Source organism: Opisthocomus hoazin, chromosome 2, assembly GCF_030867145.1.
Source record: "Opisthocomus hoazin isolate bOpiHoa1 chromosome 2, bOpiHoa1.hap1, whole genome shotgun sequence".
NCBI classification, from domain to species: Eukaryota; Metazoa; Chordata; class Aves; order Opisthocomiformes; family Opisthocomidae; genus Opisthocomus; species Opisthocomus hoazin.
This window is the reverse complement of record NC_134415.1, coordinates 103,355,734-103,371,799: the sequence shown is the minus strand read 5'-3', so window position 1 is coordinate 103,371,799 and position 16,066 is coordinate 103,355,734. Positions and strand designations below refer to the sequence as shown.

The 16,066-nt window shown below is 41.2% G+C and overlaps 1 protein-coding gene across 19 annotated transcripts in view; it reads right to left on the bottom strand.

Moving 5' to 3' along the window:
* DST (dystonin) overlaps positions 1-16,066 on the bottom strand; it is a 310,440-nt gene that overhangs the window by 258,425 nt on the left and 35,949 nt on the right. The gene's annotated exons all lie outside the window — the stretch shown is intronic.

Sequence of the window (16,066 nt, the reverse complement as noted above, 5' to 3'; positions counted from 1 at the left end):
CTGGTCACACTCTATTGCAAGCGAGTCAGTATGGCTCCCACTACACGACTGGCCAACACCATCCTCTCCAAGAGATGCATGAAAGAGCCGTTTCAGCTGCTGAAACACTGCTCTCCTGAACCAAACATTTGATTCAGCAGTTCAGTCCAAAGCGTACTGTTTTTCTGGCCCGGCTGTTTAATTTACCCCACACTGCTGCTGTGCGAACTTCAGTTCTCACCTATCCCTGAGGCAGGTGGAGGATGCAGCAATCGGTGTCCTGGAGCGAGCTCTGATGTTCAGCTGGACGAAAAGGTTACCAGACAGCTGATATCTTGGCAAGATTAACCAGGTTATGCACTTTAATATCATCTGTGAAGACACAGCTGTGCCTTCTTAACTTCCACATACCACAACAAACGAGGAGGCAACAGTCAGTAAAAGAAGCCACAACCTTGGGAACATTAAACATGTTTCCATTTCTTCTATATTAAATGTGGTTCTAAAAAGAAGCAAAGTTTTAGATGAAAAATCCATTATTCAGAAATGAACCACAGGAGAATTTCACGGTCCTGGTGAAATGCTGTTGCTTGGAGATTCAGGTAGAAATTTTTTGCTGAAATAACAGCTACCAAAAATAGCTCAAGTGATATTTGACTTGGCGTAAGGTCACGAAGGCAACATTCAGAGACATGTGAGGGGAGATTCACACATTTCAAAATCACCGGATCCCAAGCTGGCCTTGCAGCAACAGACTTTTTGACAGTTAAGAGAAGCTTTAGTATCAGGAGACAAGGATGAGATGCAGAAGATCTGTACCACTGGGTGGCAAGCTGAAATGCAACTAATCAAAACAAAACAAAACACAACCAAAACAAGATGCCTTAAACACAACAAATAGTCAAAGGCTGCCAGTAACAAAGTCTACATGAGACTGTGCAAGACCTTCCAAGAATCTCTTCCGTATCTCAGCTGTACATACCTAGCATGCTACAAAGAATCTCATCCAGCAGATAATCCCCTCTTCTGAACTAAAACATCCTGGACCTATGCGCAGCACTTTCTACCTGGAGTACTTAACCAGCCGGCAACCACGTCAACTGCTGCAGCAGTTCCTGCAGGTACTCCAGGTCTGGTTGGAGTAACTCCCACATTACATCGGGACATCAGACCATGACAGGCAAGAAAGCACATTAGTAGCCACAGAGACAGAGAGAGAACAAATGCCCCTTCTACCCACCTGAAAAACTCGAACAACCTTAAACTTTTCCCTCCAGAGCTACAGGACACTACAAAGCAGTCTCTATTCCATCATTTAAGGAACAGGTAACAATACTGGAAATAACCACTCTATGGAGCGGAAAAACAGAAGACCACGTGTAGGGCAGGGAAAGAATGAGTGATTTAGTGCGTGCAACCAGATTCAGCAGCAAGGTGTTTACTAGCCCACGCCGCAGGGAAGCTGGTGATGGTACTACTGGAGACCAGTGAGCCTTGGCAGCTCTCTTCTGGCCCCTGGGCACATCCCCACCCACGTGAGGCACCCGAATCACTGACCAAACCTGGCTACTGCCCCCAGGCCTTCCCCTCGGAGGCTGTGGGGCTGGCCCCGCATGCAGGGTCTCTGCAGCCGGTTACCACACCAGACTCACAGTCCCTCGCAGAGCAGCCAGTGCTCGCTGCTCCCCACCAAGTTCCTCAGTGTTTCCATCCTCTTCTCGGATGATAGATTAGAAGGTATTAAGGAGAAGGGAAATAATAGGTGTCTTCCAAATCCTCACTGCCATGTTCATAAAAACTGCTCCAGCTGCCTGCCGCAGCCCAATTCTGCTGGAATTTTTACAGAGCTTCCTATCACAGATTTCTGTGTGGATCCTCTGTTCTCAATGGAGTGCAGGACATTATCAGTGCTTTCGATAAAGACATCTACATCCTCGAATGGCAGTGTCATAACCTCTCTCGGAATTCTTGATGTTGACAGCTCTACATTTTATACAGGTTGTCAATGTTGAATACATTAGCGGAATTTCTTTGGCTCTAGTTCTTTGTGGAACTGTTACCATACAGTAGAGTTCAGTTCGGTGTTTCATCCTGTTCTTTGAATTTCGTATGAATATAAATATCAGCAAATAAAAAGCAATGACAGTCCTAGAGGCCAAAAGCAGAACTTACATTTTCCTCTCCTGCACACCAATCTATAATTTGCTTTCCTTTCGGACTTCTTACTCCTACACGTTTGCACTATAACTCAGATTTAAGGGAAAAACATTATATTCCTACCCAAACATCCAGAAACTTGTAGCATTCTGGGTTGCCGATAATTAAAAAACTCTTCAAGCTCAGAGAGGCCTAAAATTACATCTAATTCTCAGGCAAATACTCAAATAACTGTCATTCTTATGCAAATTCATACAGAAGCAGCTTTCAGTTTTGGATTAGGTTTCCCTGGTTAGTAAACCAAAGGAAACATTCAGGCAGTTTGCTGTCTGACCCTCAGTACACAGGGAACCCCAGGCAGAAGATGAGCACTTGGTCCCTGGGAATGCAATGCTTTTAAGCCAAACACTGATACTCCTCATAAATTCAGATGCCTAAAAAAGTTGGCAGCAGTAGAAAGCAGCTAACCTGGACTGGTGTGCAGAACATCCCAGTTTAGGGAGGATTTAGGATTGGATTTCGCCCTCCATCTTCTCTACGGTCTTGTTACACGCACCCTTACTGCTAAACGTCACTGAGTTTGCATTAAGGCTTAGTACCTCTCAGCCTTCATTTCTTGGTTGCACCAAACAAAGGAGCTTTCTGTACACTGGGTGGTCTCAGGGCTGGGTGTCAAACCAGCGTAACAACACACTGCAGAGCATTTCTTCCAAGGATCACAGTATTTTCCAAACATTAGCTAATTATTTTTCCAACTAGCGATACGTATGCATGAAGCATGAGGCTCTCCTAGCTCCTAAGAGAGCTCTCTTCCCAGCTCCTTAGCGTCTTGCTGAAGTTGCTTCTCAGTATCTTTTAAGTTGCACAATGAACTTGTTCTACAGCTCTTCCTTCTCCACCACTGGGTTGTTAGGCTGAAGGCTGAAGTAATTAAGCCTTACTAATAATAATAAAAGCCATTACCTTCGAGCACAAGTTTGATCTTCCTGTTGAGTCCTCATATAAAGCAGTGCCTTTATCTCAATTCTCCACCTTCCCTCTAACACTTTTTGATGCTTCATATTCTCTAAATATTTTTCCAAGATGTAGAGACGTACACCTCCTGAATGAAATATTTTACTGGTGCTACGTTTTAGTCCACTCAGAAATGGTGGGGAGGCATGGACGAGGCAAAACAAATTAAAAACAACACTAAGAAGTATTTAGCCCATCACATTTTAAGAGTAACTCAAGAGTTTCTTCAGGCACTTCATAACTATTCTTACAGCACCAAAGAGCAACAAGAGTTACTTAATGCAGCTGTGCCCCCCTAAGCAGACATGACAACTGCCAATTACTATGTCCACCTGTACTGAAATCACTCATCAGCCCTAAGACTGAACTTCTCCGTACTCCTTTCTGATTAAAAGCTCAAAAGCATGAAGAAAAGGCAGAGGCCTATTTTTTTCTCCACAAGTAAACAGACATCCATAATTGAGCAAGTGCAATGGAGATACCTGTCAGAAAATCTGAATTCAGCTTTACTAAAGCTGTATAAACAAATTAATTTTCTGTTCATAGGAACTGCATCAATAAAACTGTCTTAATACATCATTAAAAAGCATTATTTTCACAGAGCAGTTTTTTCAACTAGAAATTCTAGAATGGGCAGCACTAAACAGGGCGTGATATAACACAACTGGCCAGGAAGGTACAGAAAGTCAACCAGGTTTAAATCACGCTCTAACAGGAAAAGCTGCCATGCACATATCATGAGGCCAGGAGAGAGGACAAAATTACAAAGAAAGCTCCCGATCAGCACTGAAAAGGAAATTTAAAGAAGAGACACTAGGTGAAGCAAAAGATCGGCCTGCACGGAACCGTCACGGTGCAGCGGACACCGGCAGCTCCCTGCAGTCACGGTGCCAGGAGCAATGGGGGCTCCCCACGGAGGGTGTCAGGGCAGGGCCCGGCAGCCAGGGCCCGTCCCACCGCCCCAGCCAGGAGGAGGGCAGCCAGGGGGGAACCAGGACAGCCCCAGTCCCGGCCATCGGGCACCTCCCTGGGGACAGGGACAGGCCGGGACATGGGCCCCTGGGTAGGTCCGGCTCCACGGGGCCCATGGCCGGGCAGGGCAGGGCTGTGGGGAGCCTGAGAGCGGCCCTGCTGCGGCGTCGCTGGGGCAGGGGCTGACGGACAGGGGGTCCTGGGCCGCGGGCAGGGAGGGGGGCCCTGGGGGGTGGGCTGGGACAGTCAGGCCCATCACTGCCCTCAGGGCCCGGAGAAAAACGACACTAACAGCAACTGTGATACCAATTAAAACATAAAAATAGTTTTACCCTGATGTCAGAAGTAAAAACGGTCCAACGGGTGAGATACAAAGCTCCACTTGCAGATAAAACTGTTGTCACACTAAAAATATCAGCAGCAACTGACACACAAAAATTCCTGTTTACAAACTCCGCAGGAAGAAGCTGTCAGATCACAACGGGCACCACCCTTCATAAACCGGCCAACAGCGTCCATCAAGCAGTGTTCAGCGTGGGGAAGACGGAGCAGGAGAAGAGGGAAATATAACTATGTAGTTACCAAAGTTAATAAAAACGCCGTTAGTGCCGTTCAGATCAGAAAGAAAAAAAAAATTATACTTATACTATTATATATAAAAGGTTAAATCTTGAAATCTTCATTTGGTCTTATTTTGATTAATAGCCTCAAGATGATAATTTAACAAATTCTTCCCTGCATGATTACAGAACATACTGTCAGTATTTTGGACAAGATTGGGGATTACTTGTTTTTAGCAATGAGGAAGGCACTCCTGATGTCATCTTGTTCAAGTTTTGGAGACATTTTAGAAGATCAACATGAGGCCCCCAAACAGCTGAAAACCTTACTGCAGTTAAGATTTCAAAATGTTAAAAGTGATGCTGGATTCCAAAAAGGCAAATAGTAAGATCTTTAAATTAAAAATAACCAAGATTTAATGAGTAAAGCGTAACAGGCAAGTCACACAGAAGCATGAGAAACTAAAACTAAAGCAACATTACTCAAATACATAGCTTAACAGGAGAAAACAGGAGAACATTACGTAGTAAGGGAAATTTTTGCTTTACAATACACAAACCCCTCCCCCTATTTTTCTAAAATTTTCCCATCCTATACAAATACCACAGACATTGTTAGATGACGGAGGGATGTTATAAAGTCATTTTAAAAAAGGAAAAAAGTGCAATGTTGATCCCTTTTCACATGAACATTATGAAGTATAATTTACTTTGGTATCAGCAGGCTAGTAATCCGAATGCCCAATTCCAACAAGTAAACAGACACCCGCTACAGAAGTTTGCTACCCCAGAAACATTTCCTTAGCGAGACGGGAGCCCTACCCAAGCAGCAGTTGGAAAATGAGGGTAACAAACAAAACAAGAGACATAGCACCTACCAAAAAGAAAAGAGAATTTTGTTACAAGTCAGACAATAATGCATGTGTTCATGGATGATTGGAATCAGGGAGGCAGCAAGACTAGGCAAGCCACTGCAATGGCGAAGTATCTGAATGAACTCTTTCCCAAGCAAGGACCTAGTCTCTAAGAGGTCAATTCATTGTTCCTTTCCCCACAGCCTCCTTTACAGAAAAATTACCATGTTCCATCACAGGAAGGAGTCTCACAGAAGAAATGATGTAGCCGTACAGGAAACCTAAACACATCCACCTACAAGCAGCTTACATAGTTAAGTACCATCACCTACCACAAATTCAGAAAGAACTTCAGGTATCACAGAAAAAAATCTGTTTACAAACATTTACACTAAAATAAAGCCCTATTCTCCAGATTATTTGCAAGAAATAAATGAAGAAGCTTGAGAAATTACTGATGTAGCTCTGATTAGTTCCACTAGGAGTAACTGGAAAACACAAAACAAAAAAAAACCCTAAAATACTGGGAAAGATGCTGAGAATATAATGCCAAATTAATTTCTGCAATGATAAATCAAATTCCTCCATAATTGTTAGAACTCCCCTGAGTTCAAAACAAAGGAGGTGTGTATGTATATATAGATAGAGGGAAAATTGACATGTATCTGCAAAAGCTGACTAAAATCAACTAGGATATAACCTGTAATCCTTTTGTGGCCCGAAAATGACGTTCAGAACAATAAAGTCTTGAATTTTGGCTGCCTTCCAGCGCGAGAAGAGTGGTGTGGTTTTCCAGAAATCATCAATGCATTCTGCATTTATTAAAGCTTTGGAGATGGCAGTAAACAAAAAAAAGAAGATCTTGTCTGATGATACAGATTTTTCAGATTGGGAGAACTCAGAAATGTTAAGACTCAAAACCCAACCTATTGAAACTGCAAATATTATTAGACAATGACAGGATACGAAATACAATCAGAAAGTAAAAATGTATTGGAAATGAAGACGCTAAGCACCTCTGAACTACCAAGACCACCAGCAGAAAATTGCCTGCTAACTGCAAAAAGATCAACAGATCTTTACTTCATATTCTAAAACTATCTAAAAGAAGGAAAAACTATCAAAAGGAATTCTTAAATACATATCAAAGATATGTAATATAAAACAGTAACGCAACAAAGGCACTACATACAATCGCACTGTCTCATCTCAGAACGTACATCAATAGCACGAAAACTGAAGTGCACATACAGTCATTAAGTGCTTCAGTGCTATGGCACAGAGAGAACTTAGAAACACAAAGAGATTGTAGAAGATGAGATTTTTAATCATTAAATACAGAACTAAAAGCATTTTAACTGAAATACAAAAAAAAATATTGAAAGACCAAAAATGTGAGACTCCCCTTTTGCTTATTTGCTAGCCTGACAAAATCAAATTGCAAGCTGACTCCATTATCTCACATAGCATCTAAACCATTTTTCAACACTCGCTGCTAGTCACAGAGATAAATACTGTGATGGCCTGTTTATTTACTCAGAAGAATAAAAAAAAAGGCAAATAAATCAACTTAAAATAATTTATCAGCTGAGCCGTTAAGCCAATACAAGGAAAACAAGTCTTGGGGGTTTAAAATGCAGCTAAGATACAGCAGACATCTTTGTGCACTGCCTACTGAATTAACTCGGTCGCACGCAGCAGGGAGGGAGCATTTGCTTTCGTTGGCAGCACAAGGCCCAAGCACGGAACCAGACTGACTCTCCCACCCTACACAGCAACGCTCGCACATCCAGGTGCGAGTGAGAGTGCTGAAGCCAAGAGCTACAGAAACACAATCATTTCAAAAGCAGCGACGACGCCAGTGTCTGTCCCCTTGGCATTCTTCCCTGTCTCAGCACTTTCACTGCGGGGGATTAAACCCTCTGCTCGAAACGCTCTCGCAGCAGGACACCAGCACGTCAGTACACGACCTGAGACTCCAGCCCCAGCCGGGCTTTATCCTGACTCTAGGAACTCCAGCTCACAGCAGGAACCAGCGCACAGGCACATGGCCCGAGAACTCTCATCCCGCACAAACGCATTTTTTACATTTGATTATGATAAGGAACAGCTCAAAGATTTCTCTACAGCTTCAACTGCAGTTCAGGGAGCGAAGCCCATGCTGCTTCCTAGGACCGGAGCGAGGGTTCCGTGGGGGCTCTCCACTCCAGCGGCGGGCAGGAGGAGGCTGGAAGCGAGGTCTCCTCTTTTTCCACCATGACTGGGAAGGTACTCGTCAGAGGAGAAAGCATGACCCAGCCCTCTGCAGCGCCGGTACAGGGCGTGTGCAAGCGTGTCCCACAAGAAGCCCCACAAAGCAAGTCCATCTTCTGCTGGCGCTTCAGAGGTGCGGGCCCACAAGGAATCCAACCTACAACTAAAATTTAACTTGAAAGCGATGGAGGAAGGAAGAAACGGGAACCAAGGGCAGACTAACAGGAGTCACACTGGATCTTCCAGATGCTAGGAACAAAGTCTTTTAAAAAAAACCTTCCCCCCACCTCGAGGTATTTCTCACTAGGGAAACAGAAGAAGGCATGCAACCTTCAGTGAAGAAGTATGCCCTGAAGAAGGCAAATGACAGAAGATCAAAGGTGGACAGACTCAACAAAGTGTATTGGTTGGGGAAACACAAAGAAAAAAAATCCAACATCGAGCACAAAGATCCATCAATGTTTTAGTCATATATCCAGATCTCCAACAGACTGTTCACAATGTTGGTTACTGAAACAACTACAAAAATCTAGGCACCGAATTCAAAATACATTTCACTCTTAGAATAAAGACGATCCCCCACTTTCTAATGTTATTTAAGCAAAACCTTACATATGGTATTAAAATGCAAATTATTGTGGAAACATGCATGCCCTCAAAGTGTAAACTTAATTCTTTAAATTCTCTTGAGTAGTATGTGGTTCCTAAAAAATGCTTCAGTATGACAGTCAAAAAACCAAGGCATAAACGTGCATTGTTTCTAGGACACTAATGTAATCTTTATAAATCAGATTATAATTTAGATTATAGACATTTGATGCTGCAAACTACAGATAGCTGCTCAGTGCTACCGTAAGCCCACTTTAAACAGCATGTTGGACGGCTGAACTGATTCAGGGTAATACAAGATCTGAAGGAAATGTTTATCTGTGAGAAATCAGAAATAAATGTACAATTTAAGTAGAAATATATAACGCTCACATGAATCAATTTCATTTCATTTAATACAGTTTGCAATAGAAACAAGCAGAAAATTAGAATTTGGGTTGTTGTTCTCAGAGGTAGGCTAGATCTGGCCTCACAAGGAGTGTATGGACTTTATTAACAAGGGTTCTATTTAAAAAAAATGAAACAGAGCGATGCAAAAGTATCCTGTTGAGCATGGTAAAATTATAAACTAATTTCATCAAGGGACCTAATCAACTTTGGCTTTCTTCCTGTAGCTCATCTGTGTCCGTTCTTCTCTCCTTTAAAGAGACACTGAGCCAAACATCATTTAACTCTAGCGTAAACTGGATGTCAACAAAAAATATCTGCAAAGAAGAAAACCAAAAACCTACCCAAACCCACAACAAACGTTTCTCAGTAATTCTTTTGTTAAAAATTGAACAGAGGGTAAAAGTCACAGAGCCTGAGAAGAATGCTCTACCATATAAAGAAAATTTCAGTACGTGTGAAACATGTCATTATAAATTCTGAAATCAACTATCTTTCTAAAAATTATGATGACTTTTCCTCCAGAGGAGACTTCATATTTAAAACTTTTCAAAAACTGGGTTTTAAATGCAGAACTTCTCTGTAATATATTGTATTACAATAGTTTCCAGTGCCAGCTTATGATCTGAACAACGTATAGTTACTGGGAGCGAAGTTCCAAGGCACAAACAGCAGCAAAGTACCTGATTTCTACTGTAAGTCATTGGGGCTAGCAGTCAAATCACTATGCGTGCTTTTGAAAATATCCTACTGACAGCAGAACTCCCCTAGCAACAATACCTTATTCCCAGAAGCTATGTACGACTACGCAGCAGTGGCTTCTCCAGACAAATGCTTGAGTCATTTCCAAATTTCTAGGATGTATTGTAAGCCCTTTATCTCTAGATTAAAAATTTATCTACAGTCAAAGTAATTTAAAGCATTAAATATTTATAACCGTCAATAGCTAAGTTCCTGTCTCCTACCAAAATTAACAGAAGTTTTGTTTGAGTAAAAACCACAACATCGCAAGTGCCATTCCTCTCTTGAAAAAGCTCTTTTGCTAGAGCTGCTCGGGGTGCTTTATTATTGTTATTACTGTAAAATGTCTGTACAAATGACCACACACGTTTTCTAATGCCGCTTCTACGGTGCCTAAAAGACCTTGTCACATGAGGAACACTCAGACTGTAACCTGATCAGGCAGAAGAAAAGTCTCCAAGCAGGATGACAGAATACCCGCTTCGGTACCCAGCAAAAGACATTTGGGGACTTGTCTGTTCACTTGTAGTCTCATCTGTAAATTGCCTGAAACATCTCTCCGAAAGATGTCGTCTGAAGAGTCAGACTTTTATCCATTTTCTGAACTAAAACACACGCACTTCTCCCTAATCCCAGCATGGAAGAGCTTTACTAATTTTAGATCCAAGCGGTGCAAAGTGTCATAGCTGTCAGATAGCTGGATACCTGAATCTCGGGCCAAACTAATTTAGTTCTCCAACACAGTTAAGCCTATGAACCCCACTTCATTGCTGATCTGTATTTATATGCACTGTAGAACACATTATTAACTACAGTAATTTCACATATTAACTATGAAACTGAACAATTAAAATACATTTAAAAGCAAACCATGTACAAAAGGGCCATGTGGCTATAATCAAGAGCAGATTTTGGCCTATGCTACTGAAAAGCCCATCAGAGGCCTAATCCTCCTTGTCTTACAGAAATAGTTACACTAATTGTGTAATTGCAATGTGCAGAATTTAACCCTCAATATATTTGCCTAGCATCTTCGTCCTTCCACAGATTTACCTGCCCCTATTGTCAGTTTGCTTAAAATGTACAAAATCCAAGAAGCTGATAGATCACACTCCACAACAACATGATGTATTCATCAGGTGTAATAAAATTAAATTTGGAAACACTCTAACTTGCTTTCAATGCAGCTAAGGCCAAATTGGAATGCCCTAAAGGATGACTGATTCCAGCAGGAGTACGCCTTATTAAAGGCTGAGCTACTACTTGGGCCCCAGTCTTGGGAAGAGGCTCGCCTGGGTGGATTTCTGAAGCCAGCGTATTCCCACAAAAGCACCGGAGTCTGCCTACACAGATCAACTTGTAAGATCCGGCTATTAACATGTCCTTCAGGATTTGACCTGCGGACTGAAGTGTCTTTGTAAGCATTGTTTCACCTGTTTGAAAGCTGGGCTGACTGAGAGCATTCAGTACGTGAATATTTTCACCCACTACAGAAAATCAAGGCTTTGTTAAATGAAACGGCTTTAATGATGTTTTACAGGAAACATTTCAGGCATGCAGCAATAAGCTGCATTCATATTTGACATTTACAAAACTTTATTCTTTTATGCCTGAACTTATAAAATACTTGCACTTAACTTCAAGCATGTGAATAAGCCCATTTTTATTTTGCAACGCACTTCATTCCAAGTGCATGTTGAAGTTCTAGCAAAATGGTGGAATAATTCCTCAAATCAAGCATGTTTTAAACAGTTGAGGAAAAAAAAGAATGCATAATCTGTTTTTTTCTCTATCACTAGAGATTAGCAAAGTAGATCACAGCAAGCAATTAGAAACACCTCAACCAAAAACAACTTGAGCCAAAAGAAGTCTTCTAACACAACGTTAACTAAAGTTTATTTTCCCTTCCCTCCCCCCGCAATACTTCATCACCTCCTGGTTTTGGCCATAGAAAAGGAAATACAGAATATTCCTGTGAGCTCTATTTAAAAGATGTTGCTGACTCAATGGGAATTGGGAAGTACCAGAAAAGCAATGAAACAGACCTTTGCCCTCTGCCCCAGTGCACATAACAAAGGTATTTCAATCGATGGCCAAATTCTGCCCGTCTTTGTCATCCACACAGGTATCTTTTAAAGCCATGGAGATGCAACCACAGTTTCCGTATACCATCAACCTCAGCTTCAGAAACTGCTGCCCAAATCTTGAGGCCTCTACACAGACAAGACCTCGCTGATCTGGCTAACATTCAGGTTCTCATTATTTTATTTCAATGAAATTAAGACCTCTTCAACTTGCTCACACAAGTCAAACCAGCAAGAAAATCCCACCTCTAAGCAATTTCGAAGTGACAACTTTCTGCTTAAAGGAGGAGTAACGTTGAAATCGAATTAAAACTGCAGGTTTTACATTTATACATGGCCCAAGGAGTCCATTAACTTCGTCTGACTTCACACAGCAAAAATGCCATTACGTTTCCATCCCTAACTGAAGGCACTTCCTTGTTGGTAAAATCCTTCAGTCCCGGGAGGCTGACCTGCTGTAGGAAACGTGCTAGGAACAGGGGAAACGACAGCGTCATCATGCTGAAGACTTGCACAGTGGCAAAGAAAGGATTAGATGACGTGCAGCTGGATAATCCACACGTACGCTCCACTAGTCAGCAAAAAAACCTGTCCTATTGGAACAAAAGAGTGATCAATTCCAAGGCTAGATATTCCTGTCACCTGAAAAGAGGTGGAAGAAAACCATCCAAGGTGGAAATTCCTTATGCACCCTGCAAAACTAACACCTACATGCCACCAGTTCTTGTTACGCCGAAGGAGAAGGAAAATAATTTAAAAGCATCTATTCAATTACTCACTCCTTTATTTCTCCCTAAGTTCAAAATCAGAAGCCCAGAAGCAGGAGATCTGGTTAGCACACAGGCAAGAGACCAGAAGAGCCAGATTTCTGCAGACTGTAAGTTCAGGCCCCCGAGTCCAGTGCATAAACAAGGCAATTCAGAAATTCACAGATTCCAGAGCCAGGAGCATCTGCCACAGCCCCTCCTGTGGTTGCTCTACGAAGCCATCTCTGAAGAAGAATATCCCTGGACTAACTCCAATACCAAACACATTTAGGAGTCTCCAAATCCGCAGAATGCAGCAGCAGCTTCTTTTTCAGATGTACAAAACCCCCTCTGAGCAAATGGTCCCTTCCTGCAGTCAGCTCACAGGAGCTGGATGACAGGCATCCGGGGTTTTTTTATCTTAATTCAAAAACTGTACCCAAACAATGTCAGAACAGCTTTCCTTGACACTACCCTCAATCAATCATTAGAACAAATTACGTTACCTCTGAACCCTACACAGGTCACAAAACACATCAGATGACCTGCTAGCTCTCATCCATCTCCACTCGCCTTTGTTCTCTGAATACAGAAACACAACTGTTTGCCGTGCTTCAGCTGAACATGTAGGATCACACATCTTTTTCAAGCAAGAGAAATGCCAATAGCAAAACAGAATGCACCAAGGTTTAAACAACCCAACCTGAGTTCTGCTGTCCCCAGTCCCAGACTTACTCCTCCCTCCTATAGAGACAGAGGCTACGCAGTGAGCCCAAGGACCCCAAGGAAGCCGTAAACAGGCAGCCAACCCAAACAAAACATCCATGCGATACCCTTCCTATCACTAACAACAGTCAAGCCCCTGAACCCAAAGGCTGTACTTTCTGTGGGCAGTCACATCAAGTTGAATTTTCTAATAGATCTGGCTCCTATAGAGCCCAAACCTACACCATTAAATGGTCTGCACAGGCCAGATATCCCTATCTAGTTTAAAATTTTGTAGCTTACATGACTGTAAGAACATTCTTGAATAACTGTGATTTATTCAATACATAACTCTAAGAATTAGCTCTTTTTCAGAGACAGCAATCGTGCAGTCATGAACAGATGAGGCCATTTCAATAATGATGTCAAAGGGAGGCAACTTTGTTACATAATTGTTCAAAATCTCACAGGAAAAGAAGGTTGTTGCAACTGATATTTCAATAAATGCTTACTACCTGAACTGAAAAATCCAAAGGAGTTTTACCTGAAATGAACTATACATTTTCAGAGGGATCATATATGAAAATCTCGATTCTTGGCGTATTACTTAAGATTTATACCAGAGTAAATCTAATGAATGCACTGCAGTTAAAGTTTAAAACGGTGATCTTCAGATATTTAATATTCAAATAAAGTTGGTATGGAACAACGCATACCTATGTCATCTGATAGAGATGGCACTTCATATTTTAAAAATTAAATGCATACGAAATACTATTGTACATTTCCTTATTTATCTTATTTATAAGGCTGCAGCTAACAATAATTTTCTTAATTTTTGTTGCCAGGCAATGGTGAGATAAAAAATTAGTCTTGTTGCTTTGTCAGTTAAGTTCCTTACAGACATTTGTTAATATAACTAACGGTTCGACTTCATCTCAAAAACTATGTTTCAGTTGTATGTCTGCAAGATTTCTCATGTTCTTACTCAGTCGCAAACAAGATTTGAAATATGTCAAATGTTCCAGATAAAATATACTAGCCATTTTATTGCCTCTATCACAATAAAGGCTTTGCCTTTGAATTCTTAAAGGTGCTACTAATAAAGAAGCATTTTTTTTTTTCTCTGAATAAGTAGCTTGATTCAACATGATTTCTAAATCATCTGAGATAACATGACTTCTTTTCCCCCACCAAAATGCTCTAGAAATACTGCCAATGAATACTACATGAATCAAGGAAAAAAATATGACAACCAGCAACTGGGCTGACCAGGAATAAGAAAACAACACTCTCTTCTCCCATAGCAAACAGTTCTTCTGCGCTATCTCAGATTTAGCAAACAGTTGCCCAATTATTTACTGTCACAGCCAGAGACACAGTCAGCAGGCAGAATCTGGAGACATACAAACATCCTGGTTTCCACTGTTAAAGCAACGAGGTGCTTGGTATCGCACAGTCTTCAAGATCCGCAGCCAAAAGCAGCTGCGGAAATGGTTGAAACGTAAAATTTCACTGTTCTACATTTAAAAAGGACTGCTTATCTCTTCCCAAATCAAACTGCCTGAACATCTTAATGATGCGGCATCATACGATCCCAACCCTTCCAAGACAGGCAATGAATTTTGTACAGCTGACTCTGCTAGTTACAGTACTCAACAGCTGGGGCACAGATAATTTGGCACCCTGATAACGCCCTAGATGAATACGAGCGCGTTCTGCAGACTGTAAAAAGAAAAAAAAAAAAAAAAAACAAAAAACTATTTGCATTAAAATTACAGATTGGAGCTCATCTTAAAAATACAAAATCAACATGGATTGCATTTGATTAAGAAAATTACTAAAGGCAGTGTTTACAAAACTGAGAAAACTGGGGAAATGGCACTCCCTCTTCAAAGCCTATATTGTAGCAATTCTTTTCTGATTAGATCAGCTCCCATAGCAAGGCATCAGAACAACAATCGCTGTAGTGAAGTCATACTATTGGGACTCGAATGAGAAATCATGACTGGCTTGGAAAGGCATTTTAAAATATAATGTGTTTTCCAGGTTTCCAATATATCTTAATTAAAACAAGTCTGAATCTTTACCTTTGCTCCCAACAGCTGAACAACGTATACCTCAAGCAGCAAAAACACAGCAGACCAACATACTGAGTATGACACTGAAAACTAAGGCAACAGAAACCAGTTCCTTCTGAATAATCTCAGGATTTGGCTGTCACTGAAAACAGCATATGAATGGACCTGATGTTACCCCTACAATATGATACACTCACGTAGTTCCAGAACAGTGCTTTAGTTCCAGCAGAGATGTGGATTAGTTTTAGTTTATTTTAATTAAAATCCCTTTGTCCCCCAACACTTAGGAAACAAATCTTTCAGTCCTTTTTCTGACAAAGCTCTCACTGAAATAGGAGAAATTAGGCCTAGTATCTTTCCCAGCTTTTTAAGCAAGTAGACAAAGTGATATGAGAATGAACCTTATTAAACCTGGCTCTAGCAGCAAATCAAGAGTTCATCTAAAGCAGAACAGCAGTGCTTTGGATTAGAATCAGAACAGAAAACCAAGTTTTCTCAATGTTTTCTTTATTTACAACGTAAACAGTCTACTTGCTTTAAAATTTTGCAAAAATCAGCTCAGCTACATTAAAGTAATCGATGACTTAAAAAAACAGCAGAGAACAGAATAAAGATGTGCTTTTGAAGATGTTCTATCACAAACTGTAATTATTTCTCAACTAAAATGTACTAATGCTTTTTCAGTCCAGCAATAGTGCACATGCTCCATAGCTGCATTGACACAATGGGCAACAGACACAAAGGAGTCATTAGTCAATACTGTTAATGACACATGAAATCGCAAGGGACACAGGTATGAAGTAGCCTGGGACCTAACCAGTTCTCCTGTCACAGTAACCATCTGTAGAAGGTTTATTTTTCAAAATATCATCGCTAACCACACGGACTAAATAAAATCAACTGTCGGTATCTTCCAATCAGGCT